General features: G+C 38.2%; 1 long non-coding RNA gene across 5 annotated transcripts in view; it reads right to left on the bottom strand.

The window, feature by feature from the left end:
* LOC112657567 (uncharacterized) overlaps positions 1 to 25,051 on the bottom strand; it is a 91,384-nt gene that overhangs the window by 23,214 nt on the left and 43,119 nt on the right. The window contains exons 4-5 of one of the 5 annotated variants that reach the window (XR_004818000.2): positions 12,639 to 12,751; positions 5,827 to 6,427 (exon numbers count right to left, since the gene is read on the bottom strand). The exons of 3 other annotated variants lie outside the window; for them this stretch is intronic. This is a non-coding gene — a long non-coding RNA (uncharacterized LOC112657567). Of the gene's footprint in view, positions 1 to 5,826; positions 6,428 to 12,638; positions 12,752 to 18,964; positions 19,699 to 25,051 lie in introns of those variants that run through there. One more of the 5 variants, XR_004817999.2, reaches the window with a different exon arrangement.

Raw genomic sequence — 25,051 nt, forward strand, 5'->3', positions numbered from 1 at the left:
AGGTATTAGGCTGAACCATGTGCAATTGTCAATATTTCATGTATTTGACCTACAAAAATGACCTACAATTTCATGTAGTTCAGTCTCAAAATTTTATTTCTTGACTGTCTTCCCATGCTGGAATGAAAATATTAGTTTGTTCAATACTGTATCACAGTACCCAGCACAGTGTCTAACACAAAGTAGGTACTCAATGCAAATCTTGGATGAATTAATTAAGAAATGAATTACTTAGCTCCAAATTTTTTAAACCACAATTTACTATATTACTTAACCCTTCCTCCATTATAAATAACAGAATTCCAATTTACATTAGATAAGCAAAGAAGAGAATTTATTGGTTCACACAATTAGGAGTTCTACGGAGATCAGGTTACTAGTTTCAGGTACAGTTAGATCCAGAGGCTTTAATAATGTTATAAATATTTGATCTCTTGCTGGCATTCACCTCTGGGTTTTTTTGTTTTTGTTTTTGTTTTCCATTTTGGCTTAATCCTCAGGCAAGACCTTTCAATTTGATGATTCCTAGTGGCTCCAGGCTTATTATCTATCATTAGCTTAGCAAATGCCGGTGAAAACAAAATGCCTCTTCAAATCAAAAGGCCCTGACCTTGACTCTCAAAGAAATTACTCTGGCAATATCTGAGAAGCTAAAGTAGGGAATCAGTCCACCTCAGTTAACTGGACTAAGAATGAAATGGTGGTTCCCTGAAGGAAAATCATGGTGCTGTTACCAAAATAATAATAGCCAACAAACTGAACCCTTATCTCCCAGGCACCAATCCCCTCAACAGCCCTGTGAGGAAAGCACTATTATTATCTCTACTATATACATGAGTAAATCAAAGTGTAGAGAAGTTGAGTAACTTGTTCAATATTGTAGCTGGGGAAATAACCCAGGATTAAAACATCAATAGTCCAATCTATGGCCCATTCCTTTAACCACCTCACTCTGCCATCTGAAAAATGTTTAGGGATAAGGGAAAACATGACCGTCTACTTAGCTTATTAATTTATAGAGCCAATGATTTGGAAGCATCTAATTCACAGTGGTAAATGGAGAGTTACTGGTTCACTTGTCAAAATGTTGCTGAGGAGATAAGGCCATCCCAGAAGTTTTCTGGTTGCTAAGAAAGTAATTCCCTACAACTACAGGTCTTTCATTTTTTATTTCCTCCTACACCCTTCTCCACAGCTTGAATAATTTCCACCAAGTCAATTGATTCTGTTCAAAAATAATATTTGGAGCATCTTCCATGTGGAAGAACACTATTTGGTTGTTAAAAACATATTATTAAATATATGAGTTATATTATGTTTAGGTCCCTTTTAGCTTGGACATTCCAGTAGGTTCCGGATTTTTTTTTTAAGATTTTATTCCTAAGCAATCTCTACACCCAATATGGGGGCTCACACCTATAGCCCCAAGATCAAGAGGTACATGCTTCACTGACTGAGCCTGCCAGGCACTCCTGTTCAGGATGTATTTGAATCATCCATACTCTGGTTGACTCTTTAGAAGCTGGCGTTGCTCCCTGTAAAGATCATATGCAGCTCTCTTTTGTCTCTCTTTTCCCTAACCATTTCCTTGAGACTAACTTATCAAAGCTTACTTCTAACAAGTGGGGCATAGTGGAGGCTCAGATGTTCCATTTTCCCTCAAACATGGTGGATGGTGCCTGGTTGGAGGGAGTTCTGGAGAAATGAAGAGAACAGAGTCCTGAAAGTCAGTCCCCTTGCCTGAGATTGATGCATCTTGTCTTTGAAGTAGAATATCTAATTGGCCTTATTTCTTATAGAGTGGCAGTTAGGTGAAGGAGTTCTTCCCAATAAGGTTCCTTCCCAGCTGATTCATGTACTCACAGCTGAGTGGTAATCTGTACTCCTTCCTGCAAATCAGAAACCTCTGCAATTTTTTAATTTCTGCCCTCTCATGACATCAGGTCTGTCTTGCCCAGGTGCTAATTCTGGCACTCACTGTGTCTAATTGGCTCCAACTCAGTTCAAGGTCATAAGTTTCCTGCTGGTTTAATCCAAATTATCAGTGAGTTTGATGTTAGATCAATGAATTTCTCTCATCCTATAAAATGTGGCCAGGGACCAGGATCATGTGGTATTAACATGGCCTTAGGACCACTCCTTCAGGATGGACCATGGTTGGAGAGCAATTTCCAGAGGAGTGTGCAGGAGTGGGGGTGGGATGACATGGAAATCATAAATATGTCCGCTGAATCTTCCAAAATTGTTTCCTATTGTAAAACAAAGTGATTTCTTTGCTGATATATCTTCAGTGAGGGCTAATTTTCATGATGATAGTCTATAGATAATACTTAATCCTGAAGTGACTTCTGAATTCCTATGAGAACTAACTATGCTCACAAAGGTTTTTTTTTTTTCTTTTATTCTTTTTAACAATTACAGGTTGTTCACTTTCTTTGGAAATGGTAACCTGGGTATGCCCTACAGATAGCTCTCCATTAATCAGGACATTGGGTTATTCCCAATACCCATTTAAGCTGCACATGAAATTTTCCTGTATTTGGTCATTAAGTATAATTTCATGAAATAGAAAATACAGCATAAAATAATGATTTAAATTACCATATCAAAAGTCTTATAATTAATGAAGAGGGAAGACTGGCTGGCAATAATTAGAAAGTCATGCAATACCAGATGCTAATAGGGATGGGAGAATTCTATATTACAGGTAGGACAGACATTCTGGAGATTAGCACGCAAATACGAAGTGAAAATAAATATACATCTTTCCCATGACCCAGTAGTCTTACTCAGATATATCCCGCAAAAGAAATGCTTTCATTGTCTGAAGAGGTACAAAGGAGAATATTCAAAGCAGTATTACTATGGTATCTGGGACTGGTGGCAGCCTAAGTATCCATTCCTGGAAATAGTGGATAAGAAAAGTGTTGGGATGCATTCTATGTGAGAATATACAGCAGTTTGAAGTAATAAACCAGAGCTACATACAGGAGCATTGATGGGTCTTAATAAAAGAACTTTGAGTGAAAAAGTGACAGAAGGAGAGCTTCATGCAATATTACTTATGTAAATTAAAACAGGTACTGCACAAAACAATGCTAAATTATCCAAGGACATGTGGATATCCAAGGACATAGAGTAAACACCCTAGAAGGACTGCCTATGGGACGAAGGACAATGGAGTGGGGAATGAAAGATAAAGAGGGAAGATAACAAAACTTAAAAAGAGAGAGAGGGCTTTACATAAACAGATGCTAGTGAGCCACAAACTGAGGAATATGATAATTCTCAATATTATATACCCAAGTCCAAAGAAGAAAATAAGACAAGTCGAAGGGTGCAACATTTAGCTAGCCTAGGAGGGAAACCCACTTATAAGTGGGGAGAAAGCTCGAAGCCAGTGCCTCCTGGCTCTAGTTTCCTGCCTTCTTCTGGTCCCCAGCACTAACTGGAGCTGAGGTTATCTAGTCCTTGCTGCCCCAGAAGGTAGGAGAGGTTGGAGGCCACTGGTGAGGTTGAGTGCCCACTGGAACACTGACTATGAGATATGGGGGAAATGCAGGTAAGTCCTGAGCTGCAACCAGGGATCTCGATGAATACCAGCAGGAAGTGGCACCACTGCCACCTATGACTCTTTCAGACCTTGGTTTCTTCCCTGAAAAAGTGAAATGGTCTTATCTCAGACCTTTGTCCCAAAGTCCCGATGGTTTATGATTCTCCCTCACACAAGCTCATCACTGATGAAAACATGTGGACAAACGATGCCCAGAAAGTACAAGCCCTCTCTTCTCTGTGGCCCAACTAAGGAAACAGCCTGCTGCCCTCCACTTCCCAATGGCCAAGTGCACACGGGATCTCGTCCCAGTTGCCTTCCTTTTAGATAGAGGAGTCAGGCAAACACGTTTGCTCTGATCCTTTAAAAAATTCTTCCTTGGAATTCTTCTAAGGAAATGTGATATGCAGAGATAACTGATAAAACTGGCACATTTAAAGTTGCCATTTTAGGGGCTGTTTTATATTAATTATCCCTTTGGGTGATAAATTATCCAGGATCATCTGAAGAATAGGAAATAAGGTAGCATTACACTTTGTATAGAAACCATGTGAAAGTAAGCTCTTTTTTTAAAAAAAGCTGAAACTACAAATAGCGAGGACATTCTAAAATAAAGTGCTCTTTTCATCAAAGACTTCTTTTATTAGGAAAATACTGAAACTTCCCTGCTTCTTTATTTCTTCTGAGTATTTTCATTTTCTCCCTAAGACTTTAACATCTCTTGCCTCAATAGAAATGGACATTTATTCTGTAAGACAAAGCTCCAAGATTATTAAAATGAATATGAACACACAGCACCTCTTTTTCTGATAGTCAGCTCTCAGCTGCTCTCTAAAGATGTCAGTGTCCACCTTACCATTCAGAGTGATGAGCTTCATTAGAGGAAAGCTGCCAAGGGGTTATGCTCACTATGTAGCATGATCATGTTGCCTGAGCAGGGAAAAAAGTGTCTTTTAAGTGCCAGTGTTGAGTTGCACATTTACATTTCTCCTGATGAAGAAAGGCCCCTGCCAGATTTTCTGGTTTGGGAATACGTTCCACAGATTGACAGAGATGTTCTCCCCTGTAGAATCTGCACATTGCGGCACATTGTTGGGTCGGTGGTCAGATGGGCTGCTCTTTCCCCAAGGAAGATCCACCTCTCTATTGGTGATTACTGCAAAGGACCAGATGTTTTTCTTTAACCTCCTATTGGTTCTAATCTCCCTCAATCTTTGATCCCAGCCTCACTTGAAAGTAACCCCTCATTTAGCTCCTCTTGGGTGGTCCTCGTGGAGATTTAGTTAATTCTAACTTCTTGTACAGTCTTCCCCCATGTGCTTCCATGGTAAAATTCTACCTTTCTAATTGCTAAGAGGAAAATTGTTAATCCTTTTGATTCAGGGAGCAGTGTAATAGCCTGAAAATTGGCAACTTAATTGAAAAACTCAGAAATTGCTGACTCCTCGTGGTAGCCCTGTAATAGCATTTCCTTCCCCATTCTTTGTTTTTTTTTTCTCCCAAAGTAAAATAAAATAAAATATGAAATGAAATGTTATTTTATACGTACTTATAAAAGATTCTCCTCTTATTATCTCTCTATTCCAAGATTCTGTTTGGATTTCTATGCATGCTCTCAGGTATTTTATAGGTCGTTATAGATCAGCTTAATGGGTTATTACAGAAAATACTCACCAGAATACAGAAAGGACATGTGACGCTGACAAATGGGAAATATAAATTCTTCCCCTCCCTCCTTTTCCATTATGTAAGAATAAACAACTTAAATTGCTACTCTTCAATTCCCAGGGTTGTCTAGGCTACATATGTCAAATGTCAGTGTGTGTTTTGGAGATTAGGTTATTCTGCAAAGCGACTGGTATATATTAGTATTCTCTTGACTTCATTATCAAAAGTGAACTAAGCAAGCTAGTTTTTTGAAAGAGATTTCCAATTTTGCTTTGGGTTCATAAAAGTAAATTCTCTAAAAATTCTGGGAATAAAAAGGTTTCTGGGTTCTTGGCATAGACCATTGATCTAACTTATGAATAGAGAAAAGGTCAAGGATTTTGCTTATTTGTTTTCCATAGGCACTTTAAATTTTAAAAGATTTGGAGACTTTTAAGGGACTTTTAAGAGACACTTAATTTGTTACAGATGCATTAACATATTGAATTTATGTGAAAGAGTGAAGGCCAGGCAAAGGATATTGGGTTCATTATTTATTAGTGGAGCTAGTGAAAACTTCCCTGTTTTAACCAAGTGGTGGTTTGGCCCCTATTCAAGAAGCCATCTCTTAATATTGCTGTCCCCAGCAATTATTGTACACTAAGAGGGTGGTTGTGCCTTTACTATACCCAACCATATTGGATTCTAGACTCTGCAAGTCTATCTTGCCTCTGTCTGGACTGGATATGATGCTTCTGGGTAATCATTTCAAAGTATGAAATGCTACTCTTGCTTTCTGCTCAAAATGAAACTCATGAATGAGGCCTACAATTGTGCAGAGTTGGAGTTCTCCCCATCATATCTCATTTCCTGTCATATCCCCCATACTTTCTCCATGCCCGATACACTGGCTTTTTCTCAGTGTCTCTTACCATGCTCTCTCCTCCTGAATGGAAAACTATTCTCTGATAGTCACACAGTTTATTCCTGTTCAGTGTCTGTCTCCTCATGAAAGTCATCCCTTCTTGACTGTGTCATGTTGATTATGGCTAGCTCTCATATTATCATGTTCTTCACATCACAGTTTTAATTTTGCATTTGTGTCTTATTTAATTGTCTTTCTACTCCACTATTTTGAGAGTTCCACAAGGGCAGAGGCAGGGTTAAGTATTCTTCGCTCTTCTGTCTCTAGTGCTTAGGAAGCTGTAGTAAGTATTTGCTAAATGTCTGTGGAATGAAAGAAAGAATAAGTGAATTAATAAGGAATGATTGAATGTATAACATTAAGATTCCCTTGAGCTATATCTGACAATTTCATGTATGAATTTCAACATATTTTTTTTTTCTGAAGTCTTTACGTTTGGATGTATCTGCATCTCCTCTCTTATATTATTAAATTTCTAGAGGGTAAAGACTGGCTTTCAGTCTTCTGAGATGTTTCTCTTGTCCAGTTCTTGGTGCAGTCTCAGACAGTGGTAGGGGCCAGGACCACTCCTATGAGGTTATAGAAGAAACAACACAATAACATGCACTCTGCTTTTTCCTGCACAGAGAATTGCATTAAAATTTAAAAAGAGGAGAAGAAGTAGAGACAACAAAAACGACAAAGGCAGCCTGAAAGGTATGTGGGGAGGTATGTGGGTATGTGGACCTTGGTTAATGCCTCATCAGAATTTCAAGGCTGATTTAGTGTGTAAAAAGTCTGGAGTTTCTCTGAGCACCAGCCTGCAGTGGCCACTTTTGTATTTTACCCCTCCTGGGGAAATATGCCTTGACTCCACTGGAATCATAACTGTCAAAGTCAGGGCACCTGGATGGCTCAGTCGGTTAAGGATCTGCCTTCAGCTCAGGTCATGATCTCAGGGTCCTGGGATTGAGTCCTGCATTAGGCTCCCTGCTGAGCAGGGAGCCTGATTCTCCTTCTCTCTGCCCCTCCCCCTGCTCATGCTCTCTCTCTTTCTCTCAAATAAATAAAAATCTTAAAAAAAAGTAACTGCCAACGTCATATGGCATTAGCTATGCAAATTGCTAACCATAAACAATTCTGTCCTGTAATAATATAACTCAAAATGGAAAAATACAATTGACCATGCTGTGTTCCAGTTGCCTATCATTCTCTTTATCCTCTCATTTAGTCTTATGAAGCTTCTCTCCCTTTACAACTTTTTTCAGTTACAACAGAGTTCGAAGACCCTCAGTGTGACCCCTCAGGGACCCTGACCACACTGGTTGATAACTGAAGGACAGCTATCAACAAGTGACTTCCGGGATCCCTGGGTGGCGCAGCGGTTTGGCGCCTGCCTTTGGCCCAGGGCGCGATCCTGGAGACCCGGGATCGAATCCCACGTCGGGCTCCTGGTGCGTGGAGCCTGCTTCTCCCTCTGCCTGTGTCTCTGCCTCTCTCTCTTTCTCTCTGTGTGACTATCATAAATAAATAAAAATTAAAAAAAAAAAAAAAAAAAAAAAAAAAACAAGTGACTTCCCTTAAATAATTGCTCATAACTGTAAAGTTTTATCAGATTATCTCAAGCAGAATCCAAAGTTTCTCTTACAAATTAGCCTTCACTGTAGGAACAGAAGCTAGAATCCAGTATTAAAATCAGTTTTATGAAGTTTTCCTACTTACTTTTGCTATTATTTCACATTTTAATTAATATTTTTCTTTAAAATTATATTATTGGGGAGCCTGGGTGGCTCAGTTTGTTAAGCGTCTGACTCTTCGTTTGAGCTCACGTCTTGATCTCAGGGTTATGAGATCAAGCCCCATGTCAGGCTCTGTGCTCAGGACAGAGCCTGCTTGGGATTTTCTTTCTCCCCCTCTATCCCATCACCACCAGCCTGCAGTGGCCACTTTTGTATTTTATCCCTCCTGGGGAAATAAGTAGTATTAAAATAAATAAGTAAATCTTTTTAAAAAGCTTAAAAAATTAAATTGTGTTCTTGAGAGATTTAAAGCAAGAATCCATTTTTTTCCTCCTACCCACATTTGTCTATGTAGAATTTATACTGTTGCATTGAATGAGACAAACTTTACCTTTTTTTTAATAAGAAAAGTTTATCTTTCTTTTGGTTACTACCAAAGGGACAACATAATTTTATCAAGTTATTTCTTCTCTACTCTATCCAGTACTTGTCAAATTTAGAAACAAAAATTAGAAAATCTCACACTTCCCAAACAAGTCCCTGTGGTAAATAGAACCTTAGACCTATCTTACCACACTGCTTATGATAGTGCTTCTAAAAAAGCATTTAAACATAGGTAACCATGTGTCCTAAGAACTGGAACTATTGATTTATAAAGTTAAGTGTGAATAAAATCTAAAGATAAATAGCGTATCATTAAAAAGTGAAATAATATTATTTTGATTCATACTTGACAATTTTTGAAAGAATGTTAAGCTCTTACATAAATACATGGCTTCCCCAGCTGTTCAAATAGTATGATTAATTAAATGGATTCTGTCTGAAAACCAACACTGGCTCTTGTTCTCAAGTTGCAAATATGTCCAATGTAAAGGGAAATGAAAAAGTATTTCTGTAGTATCTACTGCATTTGAGGTAAAGAATTAGTATTGTTAAAATACCAAATACCAAAGTTCCTTAGTATGTGTTTGTGGGGTGTGTGTGTGCGTGTGATACTTTTTTTAATGGCAGGTAATTTTACCTATAATGAGCTTAGCGATTTGACAATCTCATCAATCTAGAATAAAACCAAGAATCTGTTAAAAGCCAACAAAGAAGACTGCTTAGAAGCCCAGATAGAGGTGATCAAAGTCCACTCACTACATTTCTTGCATTTAAATATAGAAAGAAAAAAGTCATAGATCTTCAATTAGAAAACTATTTTTATTTTATTGTGATTTAAATAATTTGCCTAGAGAGTACAAAGCATGAAGAAGTTGCTGAAGCAGATTGCAGTGGTTAACTGGGTTTGGAGAGGAGAGCAGACAGGCTTAATCCAGAATACACTGGGGAGTCAATAAAAGCTTTGAGTAGGAGAGAGACATTATCAGACATGTTCTTTGGGAAAATTAATCTAAGTGCAAGAACATATTGCACAGGCTAGAAATCAAATGCAGTTATCAGACTATTTCATTAGTCCAGAGACTATGGCATTAATCCAGATGAGTAGTAACAAGATTCCAAACAAGGGTACAGGGAAGAAAGTAAAGTCTTAAGAAATTTCATGAAAAATGGGCAGCCTGGGTAGCTCATGGTTAAGCGCTGCCTTCAGCCCAGTGCGTGATCCTGGACACCTGGGATCGAATCCCACGTCGAACTCCCCGCATGGAGCCTGCTTCTCCTTCTGCCTGTGTCTGTCTGTCTGTCTCTCTGTCTTTCTCTCTCTCTGTCTCTAATAAATAAATAAAATCTAAAAAAAAAAAAGAAAAGACATTTCATGAAATAGAATAGAAAGGACTTGGAATTGTTCAGGTTGGGAGACAAAGAAAAGAGAAAAATCAAAGGTATCTTTAAAAATTCAAGTCTATGATAGTGAAATGGTGCTCCAGGCAGAATTTAAAAACACAGGAAGAAGAATGAGTTTGGTGGGAGATAGAGGACAATGGTGAACTCAAGTGCAATTTGAGGCACCAGCAGAATATCCAGGAAGGGATGTCTAACAGCAGCTACAAATGCAGCATCATACCATCTCTAGGACCAGCCAGAACAAAAGCTGTATGAGCTAATGTTTCCTGAGCACTTCCTAGGTGTGCAGTCCTCTCCTACAGATATTTCATGTATTTAATATTCATAGCTCTCCCATGACATAAGTACTATTTTAAAATTCATTTACAATTTTTATTTTTGATTAATTTTTAACATGTAAAAATAATTGCATAACCATTGCAAAAATTCAAACCATAGATAAGCATGAAAAGTCAGAAGAAAGAATTAGAGGTGTTAAGTGAATCACAGGTGTCCTAAAGAGACACTTCCTTCAAGAGGAAATTAAAAGCTGCATAGAAAAGGAGAAAACATCAAAACTACAATAAGTAGAAAAAAATAAGTCAAACATATGAATACACCACCCCCACTAATAAAACAGAAAAACTACTGCAATCTTGGCCTCTTTAGGAGAGAAATGGTCTTTCCCCCCTTATTAAGATCTCGAGTTCTCACTCTACAATAGCCCAGTGGATAACTGATGTTAAAATGATACCAAGAAAAAAGTTAAATGATATTTAAGTAATCCTTTAGAAAGGCAGGAAAATTAAGTTCCAATAATAGATAAAATAAAAGATCTTTTGCACAATGGATTAAATTGTAATGTAATCAACAAAGTCAGCACCACATGAATTATTCCATGATGGTTCCACACTGTTGAGTTTCATGTTATGTTCCGAACAAGCGAGGTGTCAGACCTTTCTTCCCAGGCAAGCAGGGACTGGGTCCAGGTTGAAATTCTACTAGCAGGGACTGGTATTGGAGTGGGTGTGGTTTTTCTGCACTTTGAGGGCTCTAATTAAAGGGGAATTAGAATCAAAGTCTAAGATGAGCGCTGGGGTGGGCCCAGGATGTAAGGGAAGTTCCAAACATCTAGTCCAAAGGTAATGAATGAAAAAACAAAAACTAGATTTAAAGCAATGAATCACATCAGAGAACTGCAGACAAAATGGAGTTTAACAGGGTTTGGGAGTAGGGACCAGAAGGATTTCCCAGAAAGAATGGCATAGAAGGTATAAGACTTTTTCTAGGGTAGCCAGGGTCAAGCATAAGGATGAGGAACTTGTGAGGGGGCCTTAATTCTTTAAGCAAAGAAGTGAAAGTCTCATGAATATAAGAAAATGAAAGAATTCAAAGAATTTGTAAAGAATGTGGAGAAACATCTGGAAGGCAGGAAGCAGAATGATAAATATTTAACTAGCTAGCTCACATATATATCTCATATATGTATATGAGTTTATATATGAGAGTATATCACTAATGATCAAACAGGAGAGAAAGGAACTTAACTTCAAGTGAGAAAAATTTTGTTAGTTTTTAAGTTGCCTTTTAAATTGCTTACCAAGGGGCACCTGGGTGGCTCAGTTGGTTAAGCATCTGACTTTGACTCAGGTCATGATCTTGGGGTCCTGGTATAGAGCAGCGTGTCAGGCTCCCAGCTTAGGGGAGAACCTGCTTCTCTCCTTCTGCCTGTCACACCCTCTGATTGTGCTCTCTATCTCCATCAAAATAAATAAATAAATAAATAAATAAATAAATAAATAAATAAATAAATAAATAAAATGTATTCTGCCCTTTGCATACAAAGAATGTAAAGAATTCACAAAACTCACAAGAAAGCAAACAATTCAATAAAAGTGTAGGCAAATGGTTTCAGCTAATTTGCAGATACACAGATGGCACATAAGTGCATGAAAGATGCTCAACATTATTAGTCATTAGGGAAATGCAAATTAAAACAACAATGAGCTAAACTATTAGAATGACCAAAATAAAAATACTGAAAATAGCAAGTGCTGGCAAGGAATTTGAGCAACTGAAAGTCTTATATATTGCTGGTGGGAATACAAAATGATGTAATCACTCTGGTGGTTTCTTACAAGTTAAAACATACATTTAGCATATGACCCAGAAATCCCACTTCTAGCTATTTATCCCAAAGACATTAAAATTTGTTTTCAAACAGAAACTTCCACCTGAGTGCCTAAAATAGTGTTACTCAAAATCACCCCAAACTGGAAACAATCCCAAAATACTTCAGTGGGTGCTAAATTCACACAGTGGGATACTACTCAGCAACAATAAGTAACATACTACTGATACAACATGAATGAATCTTAAATGTGTTATGCTAATTGAAAGAAACCAGTATTAAAATATCGAATTCTATATGACTTCATTTATGTGACAGTCTGATAAAAGCAAAACGATAGGTTTAGAGAACAGATCAGTAATCCTTAGGGCTTGGGGGGAATGGAATTATGACTACTGAGGGACAGTACTAGGAAATACTTTGGGATGTTAGAATTATGCTGAGTTCATTTGTATGCTGGTTTCAAAAATCTATGCATGTGTTAAAGTCCACAGAACTTTTTTTTTTTAGGATTTTATTTATTCATGAGAGACAGAGAGAGAGAGAGAGAGGCAGAGACATAGGCAGAGGGAGAAGCAGGCTCCATGCAGGGAGCCCAATGTGGGACGTGATCCCAGGACTCTGGGATCACGTACTAAGCTGAAGGCAGACGCTCAACCATTGAGCCACCCAGGCATCTCAAAGTCCATAGAACTTTAAACAAAGAAACAAAAAAAGAATTTTACTGTGTATAAAACTTTTTAAATAAAATAAATTTAAAATGGCAATAACCTTTCAATGCTTCCAATTTTGTGAGTCAGGAATTTGGCAGGATCATACTTTTGCTCCATATGGTACCAACCATGGGGCTGAAGAGCCCAAAATAGTCTGAGTCTTGTTGCCATCTATCAACTAAGATACCTCGGTTTTTCTTTACATGGTGTCTCTTTCTACATATTCTTCAGGAGAATCTCTCTCTTCATGTGCCTTCTCTCTTCAGCAGGATAGCTTGAACTTTATATAGCAACATGAGTCTAAAAACAAAAATGGAAGCTATAAGGCCACTTAAGACCTGGTTTCAGAAGTTCCAGAACGCTATGTCCATTGCATTGTATTAGTCAGAAGTCGAGCCCAGATTAAAAGGAGAGAAAATGGCTTCCACCACTTGATGGGAGGAGCAGCAAAGTCTGATTGCAGAAGGGCATGGACACAAGAAGGTATGATTTGTGGGAGAGGGAAGGGGGGGGGGAGTGCAATGAATATTCTAAGCAGAGGGAGCAGCATATCAAAGGCTCTGAAAAAGCCGAAGTCAGAGGAAACTAAAAGAAGGTCACTGGCTGATGATGAATGAAAAGAAGTTTCAAGAGGGATGAGGTTAGAGGAAAAAGTAGAACAAGATCATTCAGGGCCTGAAGGCTACTGTTAAGAGTTTGATTTTATTCTAAGTACAATGGGAAGCCAATGAATAATTTCAAGTAGGAAAGATCTGATATGATTTTTCTTTTCAAATGACTGTTGGCTCCTGTGTGAATTCCAATGTTCATTAATTAGCCACCAGAAGAGAAACACTATTCTAAGGTACTTCGAATATGGAATATGGATCTAAAAACACATTGCATTACAATTTAATGTGAAAATTTCAAATCACATGTCTTATTTACATTTATTTAATGCACATTTTAGGGACCAATGTATGTCGGCCACTTTGGTTTAAAAGGCAAATGAACATAGTAATTGCTAGATGTAATCTTTTGGAAACCAGTGAAACCAAGGGAAAAAATTAAATGTCCTGAGGTAATGTGAGCCTTTCCCCTGCCCAAAAGTCAAGTTTCCAAACCAATTACAACACTACTGATTGCTTTGAAAACTGGAATCAGAACAAGTCTACCTTTGGAGACAGGGTAGTGATAAGCCATAAAAGGTATGCTGCGTGAAGCTGTACTTTTACCTTTAAGAATACATAGGGAAGAGATTGAAGAAGGATGACAGGCTAAATACAGACACACTGGGTTCTCAGCAGGTTGGTTCTGTGTGAATGGCCATGTGTAACCTGTGTGGGGGCAAAACTAGTACTAAATATATGAGAGGGAAGTATGTAATTAATCAGAATCATGCTTGAGAATGTGTTAGACAAATCCTCTTTAAGAATTCAAAATCTACATAATTTACTAAGCATTTATTGTGTGCTGGGCATTGTTATAAACTCTGAGGCATAGAAAATAAATATTAGTATAATACGATATAGGAGAAATATAGGGTGGGGAGTCAGGAGATGGGATTTTGGTCCCATCTCTGTTGTTAACTTGGTATGGAAAGTTGAGCAAGTTATTTGTCCTCAGTGGCTGTCTGCTTTCTATTCTATAGATTGCTTCCAGCTATGATATTCCATAACCCTTTCATTCCTAAGACATACTTTCTACCATTGAGTTTACAACTTGCAATTGCTGAGAAGCAAGACTAAGACCAATGAAAACAAGGAAACAAGTTTTCAATTCAACTCAATTCTACTAATGTTTATTGTAAGAAAGTGGATTAAAATATTTAGAGGCTTACTTTCAATCTTTCTCTTATTGACTGAACTAGGAGGATGGTTGTACTTTTCATTAGAAATTAAAATGGCAAATTCCATTTCTAAAAGATCTTTTTTGGAGGGGGGTTGTGGCTAGGGAAAAGGATCTTTGTGTGGCCATTACAATAGAATTCCACCTGCAAATTCCATTACCACATATTTTAGGGGAAAATAAGCTTGAAATAGTTTGCTTATTTAGAAGATGATTGCTTTCTAAAAGTGACTAATGTTGAGTAAAGAAGAAAATCAATTAACATCTCTCTTCCCCTACAAGCACCATCAGCAACTTTAGGATAAAAAAAATAGAGAAATTCTCTTATTTTTGTGCTTCTTGTCTCACATTTTCCCAGGCTTCTCTTATATAGTCACAATAGAATATGAAGTGGTGTATGTTTCAAATCTACTTTGAATGGTTTTTCAATGACTGGTGGATTCTCTTGGTTATCCTATTGTGCAATTGTACCTGCTCCTACTGCAGAGGAGCTGGTGCTAACTTCATGTCTGCTAATGTTCTTTCCATACTTGTGAATAAAGACATGGAGATGGAATTCACCTACCAACCAATATTTAAGTATATTAACTACATCTCTGTACCAGTGTAAGGAATTAGCTAAGTGTAATGAATAAGACAGACCTTATCTTTGCCCTTACAGATCTTACAGTCTAATGAGGAAGACAAAGAAAAAGTAATTATGAGTATGATGAGTGTAATAAAAACAAAAGCTAAGTGCGTTCAACAGAAGGAACTGACCTAGAATTAACTGATCACGGTCTGAGGACAATGAGAAAACCAGTCATATAGGAGTAGAGGCCTGTCATCCAATACAAAATTTGGCTGGACTTTCATCCCTGGAAGGTAATCTCTAAATCCTTGGAATTTCCTGAGGGATGAGTGTCTTTGTTACTCATGGTGGAATCCAACTCTATGCCTGAGCTTATGCTAAGGAGATGACTCAGGATGGGGCTAGCTAATCTGGAAGAACCAACCATGTGATTCCAGAGCCTTGGGGCTTAACACACATGACTTTCAGGGAGGAGAGGAGTGCTGGAAATTGAATCCAATGTTACTTATACAATTAAACCCCAACAAAAGCCATGGACACCCTTGGCTCAAGTAAGCTTCCTAGTTGGTGATACACATTGATGTGCTAGGAGGGTGACAGATCCTGAGGAAATGGAAGCTTTGTATTTGGAATCCTCTTAGACCTCAGCTATGGGTCTTTTAATTGTTGGTACTAATTTGCATCTTATAGGTGAAACTGTAATGATAAGTATAGTTCTTTCCTGAGTCCTGTGAGTCATATTAGTGAGTTATTGAACCTGAGATGGTAGTGGGAACCTCCAAGCTTGTAGTCAGTTGGTCAAAAGTGCAGGTGGTCTGAGAACTTCAGAGTTCATGACTGGAGTCTAAAGTGGGAGGAGTCTTATGGAGGACTGTGTCCTTGACCTGTGAAATTTGACCTAACTCTGATAGTTAGTATCAGAATTGCATGCAGGAGTGTCAGGAGTGTCAGAACTGCATGCTGCAGTTAGTGCAGAAGGCCAATAATGGGAAATGCAATTGGATTGACAAAACTGAGGGAGGTTATGGAAGATTTGTATATGAGGCATAGATATTAGATTTGGAAAGGGAAGATGATATGATAAAATAACAAAAGCTTAAATTATTAAGTGTTTGTAATGCATCATGAACACATGTAAGCATTTTTAGGTTTCTTCTCATTACCTTTTACCTCCTTCTATCCTATGGTGTGGGAAGCATCTTTATTTCAAAGATGAGTACTAAAAAACAAAACAGAACCATGAAAATAACAAAAAACACTGGACTCTGCTAATCTGAGAGTTGCCATGCATGTGCTGTTGACCTTGGAAAAACCATAGCATTATATGACCTCAGTATGTTCATCAGCCCTTGCATCTCTAGAATTTGAATATTCCAGATGGTGCTGTCTGAAAAGTCACAGGTTATTTAAGTAGTCTGTAGGAAAAATGTAATTTTGGACATTCATTTGTATTTTCAGTAAGTGCTTACTGAACATTGCCATGTGCCATATGCTGGGCTCTGCGTAGGAAATGCAGAGATAAGCACAATGGATATGGTTCCTTCCCTCTAAGAGCTAATAGATATTCCCTCAATATCTATAGTATTGTGTAAATTCCCCTTTTATTTCAAATGAGATTACTTTTAAACAGTCAGTATGAAGGAAAGCTGGTGTATTAAAAGAAAAGCAGCCTATTGCATGGGGGTGCAAGAGATTGGGAAAGAGCTTTGCCTTGCTATTAGGAAAATGGAAGTTTGAATGGAAATGGAACATTATGGACAGACTGTGAGCATGTGAGAGGTCACCTTTAACATTAGATAGTGATCTTGGGGAGCAAACCCCAACAGTAGTGTGTGTGTGTGTCCATTTTGTTATGAGTGACAAAGAAGGCAAGGCATTACTCTCTCTACATATTTACTCTCACCTTACTATACGAGGAACAATACACTAGTTTCACAGCCTAGATTAAGAAGAGACTTTCAGACTTGGAGTAGAGAATTCAAGCAGAGGAATACATGAGACTGGATGAGCAGAGTGACATTAAACATGCATAAAGACTTTACCCATATTTCAAAGCCTCCAGAACCATTTGGAGGCACTTTGTGAACACACAGATTCTACTGCGGATTTTTAAAATCAGAATTTTTAGTGGAGGAGATTTAGGAATAAGGCTTTTGAGATGATTCTGATGCTTGTTAGATTTGAGAACCACTGGTTTATTTGACTAGCACACAACGATGGCTCTCAAAGACTCAAAGAGCCCTGTCATCAATAATGACCACTTTGTTTTGCTCTCCTGACATTATTCTTCTGAATGGGCCAGTTTGGTTTCTAAAGCTATTGATTTATGGATACTGCTTTCTCCCTTCTTCCATCTGTAGATTTTTATTCTCAGTTTCTTTTGTTGGCATCTAAAGTTAAGGAGATGTTTTTTGCATTTTTTTGTGATGGAGTCATTTCTGCCTTGTATAGTAGACACAGATTGGGTACTTTTGGTGAGAATCTCAAGGATGGGGCAGAAGGTAGATCTAAGCCATCAAAATCATTTGAACTAACCAAATCAACAATAAATCACAAACTCCAGATTTTTGTTTAAAGGGGAGGAGACCAAGGCAGTGGATGTGCAAATTAGCCAGGCCACGACTTGCTGGCTCTGGTTCATTTTGTAAACAAAAGCAGGCCTGAATTCAATCAAACATTACTTGTTAAAGTAAACTAGCAAAAAGCTGGTGAAAATTAAAGTAGAACAGAAGATGGTTTCAATAATTTCATTCTCCGGCTTTTAGCTTAAAAAAATCTACCCACCATTCCATTCTATGCGGCTTGTCCTTTCTTTCAAGATACTTTCATGAAAATTAAAGAGCATTTTAGTTATGCATATACTGAGAAATGCTACCTGTAGTATTGCGTAAATTGCCTTGGGAACACATGTCTGAATACTATCATTTGTTGTTTTGACGGTATTTTTGTAGGCTTTTAGAGATTTTTTAAGTGACAGAAATGGGACCCAATAGGTTGGCTAGCTGAGAGACTAAATTGTTTGATAAATACCATGTGTCTGGTATGCTATACTTGTTTGAAGTGACACTGAGAGATTAGTTGTTTCTAGACATTTTTTGGTTAAATCTTTAATGTATACATTTTTTGGTTACATCTTTGAGTTTCTCCTCAGAACTGAATAAGCCTAAGGGGTTTTGCTCAGTGGGCCATGGTTTTTGCCTGAGGTTAAGTTTGTCACTGAGGTGACGTGTTTTACTCAAAGAGGGACAGTCAGAATGCCATCAGAATCCCTGCATGAAGAAGTTCTAATTATTAAGCCTGAACTTACAAGTTTTGGTAGGAATTTTCTTTGCATGGAGAACTGTCATTTGGGGGGTTGTGTTGGGGCAGGGATCCAGAAGATCATTTCTAAGAGTTTTGGGACTAGTTGTAGCTGTCTAGCTGTCCACCTAGGCCAAAAGTAATCCCGAGTCATTGCCTGAAATTCTCTCCACCTGTGAGCTTGTGCTATGTTCCAGCAACTGAAAGAGGTGTTGATTCATTTCAGGCCTAGTTTGTCTATGATGAAGTTCAACCCACCACAGAAGGACTCAGGGGAACTGCACTGTGGGCTCTAGGTCTGTGATTTATGTTTTCCCTGTGCCTTTCTCTGTTACTCTGCATTGCTGACAGTGAGGCAGACATCATATGTGTTTAGCCCAAAAGATAATGCTCAGTACCTTATAAGAATGTAGAACAGAGGTAGGTAAGAATATCTGATAGGCGCAAATCAACCGTTGGTGATAAAACAACCACCAAGGTCAAACAGTAACAATACTCCCCTGCTCTGGAATCAGATCCAGGAGGCAAACATTGGTGATGGCCTCCCCCAGGGCTACTTGCTATCATCAAAACATGGTGAAGAACTTGGACTTCCTCCTACTCAGGTCTATCAGTTGAGTGTAGAATATTCAACTTGGGGTGGATACAGAAAAATATGCTCCCTGCCCTGCCCACTCAGAGCTCTTAAGTATTAGAAGAGGATTCATTTAATACTTAATGATGATTTGGATCTAAAATAATTACCAATTAATCTTCTTTAAATGCTTTTATTGCAGGTCCTCTTAGAGACAGTACACTGGATGAAATGACCTCTTACAATTCCTTCTTATTCTTTGGTCTCATGATGATTTGTTTCAATGACATCACAGGGTGGAAACCGCTTTCTCCTGAAAACTTTAAATATCAGCTATGGGAGGAGCTTTTTCTATTTCAGGGTTATGTCATTGCTCTGGTAGTTGACGGTTCTATTTTGAGAAATACCAAATTCTTATCTTCCATCCTGGTACCTATCTATGGCATTGGCCCAACAACTAGTTACAAGAGCAGTTGAGCTTGCAGAAGGTCCTTGGGAGAAAAGTCCCTGGCTCATATTCTAATAGTCCAAGGAAATAAGAACCAATTTCCTGACACCCCTACGTCGGTGCCTGCCCTCCTGGAGTGATTGAGAATGATGTTTGTACTCTCTTGTATCTCAGCTTTTACTCCTTTGTGTTTATTCCATTGCTGAAAGACTCAGAACATCACTTTTCTAGTACACATTGTTTGTCTGAAAATACACCTGGAGACTTGCCCAATTTGGAAATGACTTAAATTACAAAAAAAGCACAGCTGTCTTTAACAGCTCTAGGAGTTCATGCAACGAGCCTACAATTTATTGAGTAGGATTAGATGCTTATTGCCTATGACACTTTAAATACCATTACATTGAAGTTTATACAAGAAAGTCCAAGTTTAAAACTGGAATCTTAGCAATAACAGCTGGGCCATTTGTTTATGTGATAGGCAGGAAAGAATGACTTCTGTAATCTTCGTATTTGGCTTCAGGATTCTGCTCAGGAGAAAAAAAAGATGGGGAGGGGGGAGAGAGAGAAGCTAATTTCAGATTGTCAAGCTGAGCTGAACACTGCTGGCTAATTTGTCCCTCATGTTAAGACCTCTGCCAAGGTTCCTCTTGTATCCTCTTGCTCTCTCACACCTGACAAACCAGCGCTTGAAATACTGTAGCCCACCTCTCTGACAGCAAGGGGTATGTCGCTAGCTCGCTTGCAGCTCTCTCCCCCAGGCGGCTCACATTCCGCATTTTGTTTCTAGCATGAAAGACTTTGTTTTAAATCATAATAGCAACCAGGCTGTAATCACATTAGAGCGCACATGGAGAACTTGCAAACAGTCATGTGTTTTGGATTTGACATTCTGATTTATGGTTGTGTGCTCCAGTTACACAGCTGCAATCTCATTTTCCGACAAAGATGTTTTCTATTTTTCTATTACTTTGCTTCACCCTGTCTTTATGTTGGGGAAAATGAAAGCCACCAGGTGAAGTCATAACATAAGTACAAATGTTTTCGTGTTTGGGTTGGAGAGCGTAATAAATGGTGTATACCAGCATTTCAAACACAGCTTGTTATTTTTGAATAAAAGTGTAAAGGGAATTGCTTACTTAAGGTAATCGCAAATTAAAGAGGTACGTGGAAATTTGTTTGTAAAACCCAGAATTGTCCTACAAACTTTCTATGTCTATCACCTGATATCAATTTCCTAGGAGGGAAATGGATGGTAATGTTCCATTTTAGATATTTGGGTAAACTGAGCTCCCTACTTAGGTATATTCATTTCACAAAATTCTAATAAATTCATGATAGGGAACTTCTAAAGATAATCTGTACATAAGCTGTACATTGTGCAACCCAGAGACATAAAGTAGTTTGCCCAAGGTCACAGAGCTGGATAGTGATTGATAGAGCTTAGTCTAGAACTCAATTTTTATCCGTCCTATTCCAACACATTTGCCACCTCTCCATTTAAATGCAGGGTGAACAGCACTTCCTGTGGTAAACTGACCACCACCACAAAGAATATTCCACATCAGTCTTTTGTGAACATATGAAAAAGGAAATTCCTTTCACTTTTTTGGGTTTTATTCACATTTAAACATTTTATGTTGTTGCTGTTAAGTCTGATGAAAATTCAAGTCCATACCTGGTTCACCAGTGCAGGACACAATATTCTATCTTGGTCTCATATTTGGGGTACAATGTTGGCAATAAATGTAACAATCTTAAACTCAGATGTGTTAACACTGAACACATTTCAATTCTTCACAATGAGCAATTACAAATGTGTTTCTGGCAATTCAATAAATCTCAATAAAAGGGTAAAAAATATCTGTATAAGAAAATTCAAAAGATATATACTATGAAGGTGTGCATGGGTGTAAGCAGTCAGATTGACTTGGAAATCTCTATAAAGAATAGAAAGAACATTAAGATCTATTATCTGGATCATTATTTTGGGGCCCATTTCCTCTTGCATAAATTATCTTTGCTTTGTGAGAAGATTTTAACTTCAATGGTCATTAGGTCACCATGGTTTTCTCATAGAGAAGAAAATCCATATACCTAGTAATTAAATATAGCATTTCTTAGTAGGATTTTCTAAATCGCAAATAATGATAAAAAAAATTTTTCCTCTTGTTCAGGAACTGGAAGGAGAATGAGGGACTAACAATTTTGTTTATGATTTTTACCTGAATGCACATGAACAGATGCTATGTTAGAATTTTAGGTTCTCTTATCTAGCTAGGAATAACACTTAGCAGGTAGAGTAGACATGTTTTTGATATCTATACTGGTCTCTCCCGCCTCCATTCTTCCCTTTTCTTGACCACAGCACCAAAATTTTCCTTGTGAGGAAGTTATTTCCACTTCATTTTCATCCATGAGAATTATCATCCTACCCTGAGACCAAAGGGTAAACTGATTCCTTAAGCCAGTTACCTTATCTTATCTGCTCCTTTGTGACAGTGATAGTATGTGGTTTGGGCACATGACAATGAGAGTCAAAGAGATGAGTCCAAGAACTTCTGAGAATGTTATTAATCAATGTGCCTGATGAGAATGTGAGAGTCGTAGAATTTAGCAGCTTTCCTTTTTCTCTTCTTCCATTTTTTAATCTCAAGGGGAAAGCCTGGAGCTTTCTAGAGCAGCTAAACACTGAGGAAGGCAGAATGGAAGAACAGGGAAAAACACATGTTACACGTCAGATCAAGCTTCCACTGAAGGTGGTCCTGGAGGGCAACCCGATCAGGTGTAGGCTGGTGGCCTGGGTGGTGAAGGGATTTATCCAAGGCAGAACCAAAGAGATGGAAGTTTACTGAATACATCTCAAGGAAGCATCAGGCAGGACAGCAAAGCAGACACTGTGTGTCAAAAGGTGGTGGGGGAATGGGAGGTGAGGAGCATATGGAGTTCTCCGTTTTTGGTACCTGTGCCCAATTGAAAATAGCCCATTGGTCAACTATGGCTTATGGATATTTTGAGGTGGGTCACCTAATGGGCCTGTTTGTATTCAGCCCAGTGGTCACTGTGGACCCTTCTAGCTCACTCAGGTTACCATTGTTCAGGTTGGCTGCCTAAAAGGGCCTCTACAGGTCCTATCAGGATTTTTAGTGACAGATGAAAAAAAAATTCCACTTTCGTGTTTCCTGGCACTTGTTACTGGAAGACTCCTAACTGATATACCAGGGAAGTGTAAAGACAGTGAATGTCTGCTCTGAGCATAGTTCTCAAAACAGTCTTTAAGGAACATGTGCCTTTGTGCAATCTCATCTATCTCACAGTAAGGAAGGAGCATATGCATGTAGTGCTCAGCAGAGTGACTGATCAGAGAGGGGCTCCTAGGAATTGTAGCAGACATTATGGTAATGATGATGGTGGTGACTCTGATTGCTAGAGTTTAAGTCAGAGAAATTATTTGCCAAATACACAGAGAAGATGCCGGGAAATGCGTCTTTGCCTGACCTAATAAGATAGAATAAGATTATTGTTAATTTAAAATGTCTTACTTTACCAGAATATTTATGTAAAGACCAACTTTACAATCTGCCTAAATTCCCCCATTTAATATTAAAAATAAATTCTAATAAGGTTTTCTCAAATTCTCATTGCCTCTATCATGGGTCTTCAGTGACTGTGAGTATTCCCACCCCATTATGTTAGGATAGGCCTATGATTGGCTTGAGATCCACATTGTTCCAAGACACTACCCTTAACTACAAGCAGCTTTCCATAAGCGAAATCCGAAGTACTATTTCTATTGTCCGTACATTTTTCAAGGGAATGTCAGTGTGTGATCTCCAAAAGCATGAGGCACTGAAAATAGTGTAAACTCCAATAATCACAGTGTTACTACAAGGGAAACAATTTTCTTTTGCTACAGGTATTCTAACAGTTGTAAAGTTTGTTAACTAAAACGTGTAAAATTTGTATTGATAAACTCTTACAAATAATAGAACTCCTCTTTTGTTTTAATCAGTGTTGTCATAAAACGGGATCTATCTGTATTCATTAAATTTGTGGATCCTTAGAAGGCACTGCATGTTTCACTGTTTTTTCTTTTAGTATTAAGATGGATTTAGTTTACTTTAACCATGACCTATAGGATGTACCTTTTTATCTTAGGGCAATTTAAGGCATAATATGTGTTCATATACCCCATTCTTAGGTAGTTACTTTTTTTTTTTTTTTTTAGTTCTTAGGTAGTTACTTAAGTCACCATCATCCTAAGTAGTTAATGTTTACTAAATTACACAAAGTGCCCTGTGAGTCACCTGACAGTGGATGTGAAATGATTAAACAGCCCCAGGTGCACATTTACTGATATGATACCTCAAGCAAATGGGATTTATCAAGAGCATAATGAAGCTTGAGTTTTAGGACTGTACACTTAACATGTCTCTTCTAAGGATCTCAGTCAGGGGGGACCCTAGCAATTCTTACCTGTAACCTCTAATTTGTTTTCCTAAGGAGGGCTTTCTAAAATAATAGAAACAGTAGACTCACAAAAATAAGGAATAACTTGATTTCTTTGTTTCTTTCAAGGGGTAGGAACAAAGGGAGAACAAAATCCGTTTTTGGCTTGAACCCCCATTCATAGTGGCCTTTATAGGAACAAGGAGTTAAAGATATTCCTCTCTTCTGGCATGCAGAGAACATACCATTCAGAAGCTGTGGCTTCTGCTCATGTTAGTGAGAAGTATAGTTCTGTGCAGCCATTCCTGGCTAATATACAAAGCAATGGGCAACACTGGGTTGTGATGGTTAACTTTAGGTGTCAGCTTGACTAGGTAAGGGATACCCATACAGCTGACCAAACATTATTTCTCTATAAGGGTGTTTCTGGATGAGATTGATTAGCATTTCATCTGTACACTGAGTAAAGAAGTGCACCAGTGCAGATGGGCATCATCCAATACACTGAAGCCGTGAGTAGAATGAAATGGTGGGAGAAGGGAGAGTTAGTTCTCTGCTTGAGCTGAGGCATACCTCTTCCTCTGCCCTCAGACCTTGCTGCTCCTGGTTCTTGGACCTTTAGACTCAGACTAGGACTTAATATCCTTGGTTCCTTTTGTTCTCAGGCCTTTGGGTTTGGACTGAAACTATACCACTGGCTTTCCTGGACTTCCAGCAGAATCATGGACCTCACAGCCTTCTGAATCATGTAAGCCAATCACTCATAATAAGTTTCTTTCTATATATCTATATCTAGGTTTTTGGTTTATTTCTCTGGAGAACCTGCTTAATATTTATGTAGATGTAGAGAGTAAGGACTTCTGTAATTTCTCCTCAGTCCTGGGATAGGATAATGATAAGACAGGGCAAGTGTAACATACAGGCACCTGGACATTGAGAAGAGAACCCATGGAAACAGGAAGAAACTGAGCGTTACCATAGCGAACAGATTTCTGTTTTCGACAGGCTACTTAATGTCTGTGTCAGTCTTTCGTGAAAGGGAATCAGACATCTCTGCACATCCTTTGGTAACTACAGCTTGAAGCTAACCTTATAATATAGTATACTATACATATAGTATATGTATAATATGCATATACAAAATATGTAGTAGGATGTAGTCATTTTGCAGCACAAGTCATTTATGTAAAATGCTTCTACAATGACAGTAATACATGAATAGGAGCTCATTTAAAATATATTAAGACAATACAAATAAAAGAGAAGTCTCCTATTGGCTGCCCCCCACCTCTCCGTCCCCCTACGTTTACTGTGCCAATTTCAATCATTGCCTTAGGAGGGAGAGCCCATGTTACCAGTTTGCAATATGTTCCTCTGTGCCTTTTTACACATAAATTTACATTTGCAACTGCACTTAAATGGAGATAGTAT

Source organism: Canis lupus, chromosome 8 (genome assembly GCF_003254725.2).
Source record: "Canis lupus dingo isolate Sandy chromosome 8, ASM325472v2, whole genome shotgun sequence".
Taxonomy (NCBI): Eukaryota; Metazoa; Chordata; class Mammalia; order Carnivora; family Canidae; genus Canis; species Canis lupus.